The sequence below is a fragment of the Sapajus apella genome, unplaced genomic scaffold, assembly GCF_009761245.1.
Source record: "Sapajus apella isolate SASKATOON/1434 unplaced genomic scaffold, GSC_monkey_1.0 scaffold87, whole genome shotgun sequence".
Lineage (NCBI taxonomy): Eukaryota > Metazoa > Chordata > Mammalia > Primates > Cebidae > Sapajus > Sapajus apella.
The window spans coordinates 8,732,220-8,738,713 of NW_022437027.1; the positions used below are offsets into that span (position 1 = coordinate 8,732,220).

At 32.4% G+C, this 6,494-nt stretch overlaps 1 protein-coding gene across 1 annotated transcript in view; it reads left to right on the forward strand.

Annotated features, from left to right (window-relative positions):
- Positions 1-6,494, forward strand: part of TACR3 (tachykinin receptor 3) — a 112,752-nt gene that overhangs the window by 57,988 nt on the left and 48,270 nt on the right. The window lies entirely within an intron of this gene.

The following is a 6,494-nucleotide window of genomic DNA, read 5'->3' on the forward strand; positions in this document are numbered from 1 at the left end:
AAAAATAGTATAAGAATTTTATATAGAAATTCATTATTATTTACCAATTATTTTTCATTCTGGTATTTTGAGAAAAGTTTTTATTTTGACTGATGGGTCAATGAATACCATTAGACTGTATCTATCTTATACATTCTGAAATTATGTAAGTATTTTAACCCAGCAGTGTATGATGAAAGTGCTCACATTAGTTCTTTAAAAGCATTGCTGTCTTAAAAGAAAAATAGCTAAAAATGAAACAAAGTCAGAAAACGCCTGAAACTTCTGATGGGCTTGTGTAATATTACCATGGATACAATTCAACTAGTGTTTCTAATTGAAACAGTGAAGCTTAAAGAGAATAAATAGCTCTTTGCCCATTCTAGTAACTTCATCTACCCCACCTCATGCTACAACTGCATTCAGGAGAGCCTTCTACATCTGAGTTGTACATTGATTGCCAGTACCACATGCTTTAAATCATTTGATTAAATATTCATCCATCTCTCCATGTGTGGCAGTAAATTTGAAACATTTTGAAAAGCCTAGAAAAGTTTGTACATGTTTTTTGTGGTTTTCCAGTAATAATGGAGAAGTGGAAATTATTCCTTTTTAAAAAGATAAGAGAAGATAAACATTTAGGAGGAAATATCTAAAGCCTTTCAGTGCTTGGCAATAATTTGAAATAGTTTCTCTATGAATGATCTGTTAATACTGCTCATTCTGCAAGTAAAAGTTCAGGAGAGATGGAATCAGGTCCAGGCATTATGAATATCTAACAGAAAAATGAAGCTCAGCATATGAAATCTATAACAATTGCCATCATTATCAATACTTCATGAAACATATAGGCACACACACAATTGAGAATGATATAAATTAGTACAGATTTTATGCAATCATTACATAGAGCTTTGACATATATTGTTATACTCATCTTCACAAAACCCCTGGGAGTGAGGCCTGGTAGAAATTGTTATCCTTCACTTAACAAATCAAGAAACTGAAGCTCTAGGAAAGTGAATGTTGCCCAGACTGACAGGTAGTAATTGTGCAAGTGGAGTTCAGTCCTACTGAATGCAAAACAACTGTTATTTCTACTACTTTGAACTGTAAAGAATTGGTGGCTACCCTTAGGCCTCTCTCCCTCTCTCTTCCATGCTGAAATTTCCTGTCTATCATTTCATTCAACATCCTGATTTACTCTAGAACAGTGATGAACAATAAAAAGTTTTTCAATGATAGAAATGTTCCATATATGAACTATTCAACACAGTAGCCACTAGCCACATGTAGCTATTTAACACTTGAAGTATGGCTACCACAATCGAAGAACTAAGTTTATTTCATTTTACTTTATTTTGTTCTGGTTATGTAAGCTTAAATTTAAATAGCCACATGTAGAAGTGGCTATCATATTGGTCAGCACTGCTCTAAAAAGTCATAAGGACAATAAAGAAAATCCAGTAATTATTACACAACCAGAGTTTACTTTCGTATATTGTGATAATGTAGTAAGACATGAATACAATCAGAAAGTCACCAATAAATTTTAACAAACATAGAAATTCACTTTTTGAAATTTTGTATTGATACATAATTATTGTACATATTTTGGGGGCACATGTGATATTTTAATACATGCACACAATGCATAGTCATCTAATCAGGGTAATTAATATAGCCATCAGCACAAAAATTATTATTCCTTTGTGTTGGGAGAATTCCAAATCTTTCTTACAGCAATTTAAAAATATGCCATAAAATATTGTTGCATATTTTAACCTAGCCACCCTACTGTTATTAAACACTGGAATTTATTCCTTATATCTACCTATATGTATGTATCCATTAACCAACTTTTCCTTAACCACCCTCCACTCTATACCTCTCAGTCTCTGGTAATCACAGTTCAACTCTGTACCACTATGAGATCAATTTTTGTATAGCTCCCACATATGAGTGAGTACATGCAATATTTGTCTGTACCTGGCTTATTTCACTTAGTATAATGTCCTTCAGTTCCATCCATGTTGTTGCAAATGACAGAATTTCATTCTTTTTTATGGCTAACCAATATTCTCTTGAGAAATACCACATTTTCTTTAGTATTTATTTGATGTTTCCTTTTTATAATTGACAAATAATAATTTGTCAATTAAAAAAGTAACACTTTTTCTATTTTTATTCATTTCATAATTGAAAAATAATTATATTCTCTATTCCTTTTTAAAAATGACAATAAATTTATATACTTATAAGCTATAATGTGATTATATGTAAATTTATGTATATATATATATATGTATACACATATTTTGGAATGATTTAATCAAGCTAATTAACATATCCATCACCTCACATATTTATCATTTTGTTGTGAGAACATTTGAAATTTATTCTCTTAGCCATTTCAAAATATGCAATACATTATTATTAACTATAGTCATTATGCTGTTCAATAGACCTTGAAAACTTATTATATCATTTGTCTAACCTTTGTACCCTTTGATGTTGATCTTCCATTCCCTCCCAGCATCACCTCTGGTAAACACCATTCTACTCTCTGCTTCTACAAGTTTGACATTTTCAGATTACACATGTAAGTGAGATTATGTAGTATTTGCCCTTCCTTACCTGGCTTATATAACTTAGCATAATGTCCTTCAGGTTCATCTATGTAATTGCAAATGATAGCATTTCCTTCCTTTTAAAGGCTGAAGAGTACTCCATTACGTATATATGCAACATTTTTTATCCACTCATCCACTGATGTATATATAGGTTGATTAAATATCTCAGCTATTGTGAATAATATTACAATAAACTGGGGATTGCAGATATCTTTTAATATACTGATTTCAATTCCTTTGGTATGTATACAGCAGTGAGATTGCTGAATCATATCATAGTTGTTTAATTTTTAGCTTTCTGAGTAACCTTCATACTATTTTACACAATGGCTGTTCTAATTTACATTCCCAACGACGGTGTATAAGGAAGGGTTCCCTTTTCTCCACATTCTTGCCAATGATTATCTTCCATTTTTTTAGTAGCCATTCTAGCAGGTGTGAGGTAACATATCATCATGGTTTTAATTTCCATTTCCCTTGTAATTAGTAATGTTGAACATTTTTCATATATCAAAAGAACAATGTAAAGACATCACACTATCTTATTTTTAAATATATTAGAAAACTATACTAGTCATAATGGCATGGTACTGGAATTTTTAAAAAGATACCTAGACCAGTGAAACAGAACAGTGACACCAGAAATAAACCCACACATTTGCAATCAATTGATTTTAACAAATGTATCAAGAACATATAATTGAAAACGATAGTTTCTTCAATAAATTGTGTTGGGGGACCTTAACTATAAAAACCAACTCAAAATGGATTAAAGACTTAAATATAAGGCTTGAAACTATAAAACAACTCTAGAATAAATACATTGTTATTGTTAAATCTTAGCTAATATGTATAAATTTAACTGTCTTTTTTAAGAAAATCTGGATTCTTAAGCCAAATGAGCACAAAGGGTTGTGTGAGCATATAAGACACGAAGGAGGAAAAGGGAGGGGAAAAAGAGAAAGAGAGAGAGACTGTGTTAGGAATGAGAGAGATGATACAAAGCAGAGAAAAGGTTTATAACAGAATGAAAACGGAACTGAAATTCAGGACTGCTGGGTGTTAGACTGGTACTACAATTCAGTAATATTTTTTTAGAATCATCATCTTTCTCTAGGCTAATTAGCTTATTCATAAAATAGTAAGACAGAACTACCTGTAAGTTCTCTTCCAATTATAAACATCAATGTTTGAGATTCATCAAATATTTACTTAACATCTTATGCGTACCAGGCATTGTGTGCAAGTGATTTTATTTTAATCTCATAAAAGGGTTTATATTACTAGTGATAAATATTAGTGGCCTAAGCTCACAAAACATTATTAGTGGGTTCCATGCACTTGATTTTGGTTAGAGTCATAGTTTTCCCTCACACCATTGACCTTATGCAAGTCACCAAAGCAACCCACTTTATATTAAGTGTGGGAAGGCTTATAATAATCCTTCATAATTAGGCTTTGAGTTTAAGAGTCAGAAGATGCACACCTAAGTTCAGTTTAGCATGGAGATCTCTCCACTAAAAAATGAAAGTTCTTCTTTCAATTGATAAAACTCCAGTCCCCATACTTCCTTCTTTTCAATCTCAGTCATTGCTCCACTTCATTCCTTCCTCTTCTATCCTTAGCTCTATCTAGTAGGGAGAAAGAAAGAATACTTGTGCTTTGATCTACATTTAGGCAAATGTTTTATCTAGTGGGAGATAAAATGTTGACACTTAGAATATTAAATTATACAATGTAATATTTATATGTAGTAGTTTTGTCTCCATTAGTCATATAAATATGCATATGTATACATGTATAATGTATGTAGTATATTTGTATGCGCAGACCTAGTGCACCAAATGGTGAAGCAAGCAAGCCATAATGGAGAATGAAACTAGCTCAGAATCTTTGATTTAAAAAATTCCCAACTCTAAAGCCTTTTGTAGCACAGCCTACACGTTATTTTATTTTACACTCCCAGTAACACCCTGGATTAGATAGAAAAGGTGCATTGAGAGATGCATAAGTAAGGAAGTTGAAGCTAAAGAAACTAAAGGTGAAATGGAAAGGGGTAAATGTAAAAACCTTTGAAAATAATCACCAGAGTTGGGTGACTCGTTAGCTGTGGATACTGAGAGACTGGAAGTGAAAAAAAATCTGTTTTAAGATTAATTGCTAAGAAGATGAGGGCACTATTGACAGAAAATAGAAAGCAATTTCTGTGTGAAAATCCAGCAATTGTTGAAGAAGTTGAATTCACTTTAGGAAAATCCAGCAAGGTAAAATAGTTCATATGCTGCAAGAGGTACTTTACAATTTATGCTGATGAAGATGACAACTGATGGTCATTTATGAATAGAGGTTCCTATCATGCATTCTGTACTCTGATTATAAATGTTCATGAGGAGAACAGCATTCTACCATGCACTCTAAACGGCAAAATAATAGCTAGTATAGCTGCACCATCTGCTGGGTATTGTGAGCACACATTTCTCTTCTCACTGTTTATGTTCCTTCCTCCCAATCTCTATTCCCCCAGCCTCCTGGAGGCCACGTCAGAGGAGCAGAGAAAAATCATTTTGCCAGACTATTGGCTTCTATTTACATTAATCTCATTTGCACTTTTTATTTCTAATTTAGTAAAAGAAAGATTTTCAACCAATGCAGAAAACTCCATTGATATTGTTGATCCTCTTCATTAGAGGTTACTAGTTAATAATGGATTAATAAAATATTCTTTGGGAAAACAATGAATTAGTGACTAACAGTTCATGCAGCTGTTTTTGTGCTCTCAAAAGTAAAAGGGTTAATGCCACCTGCCTCCTTCTATTCCCATTTAGTTTTGCATTATAATTATAACCAGCCTGTATTTATAACAATGTGTAATCTTTTAGCTTCTGAACTTTTGTGAGCAGAAGATGAATTTCTAGGTGCTTATTTCATATACTGATAGATTGATTGGTTCTGACTCATATTTATGTTCTTTCTTCCGTTTCTATTTTGAAAGACTTGCTTTTTTAAAAAAACAAACTTACTAAAATTTTAAATATCTGTGGTCATAAAAAAGAACAAATAAAACAAATCTATGGAGGAATTAAACCCTAAAACAATGGGCTCAAGAAAACTCCTGGCTATTTTCTTAATGATTCAGCCGAAAATAGAAACAATCTCATTTAAATTACAATAATCTGGATAAGATTAGAGACTATTATTCTAAGTGAAATAATTCAGGAATGGAAAACCAAACATTGCATGTTCTCACTGATATGTGAGAGCTAAGCTATGAGATGCAAAGGCATAAGAATGATGCAATGGACTTTGGGGACTTGTAGCGAAGAGTGGGAGTGGGGCAAGGGATAAAAAACAACAAACAGGGTGCAGTGTATACTGCTTGGGTGATGGGTGCACAAGGTTCTCACAAATCACTAAAGAACTTACTCATGTAACCAAATACCACCTGTGCTCCAATAACTTATGATAAAATAAAATTTAAAAAATAATAAAACAAAAAAATTAATTTGCAGCAAATAAGCTATCTCATGGGACTCTGTTCCTTTGTCCATTTAACCCTTAGGTTACAAAATCTACATGCCTTAAGGATTTCAAAATCTACATGCATTTTCTTTGAGATGCTCAGTGTTTCTTTATGGAGTAAATTACTTTTAATTCTAATAAGACCACATAGCTAAGCATTGTTAGTCACATACGTTATCTCGTTTAGTAGTGTCTTCAACACTAAAAGATATTATTATACTTAGTTAACATGATGTTAACTAAGGCTTAGAGGGTTTAACTTGTTTAAAATCATTGTGTCCAGTAAGCAGAGGAATCTGGTTTGGAACCCAGTCTAACACTAAGGTCTAGGAACTGCATTGTAGTTAATGTCAGCAAAAGAGG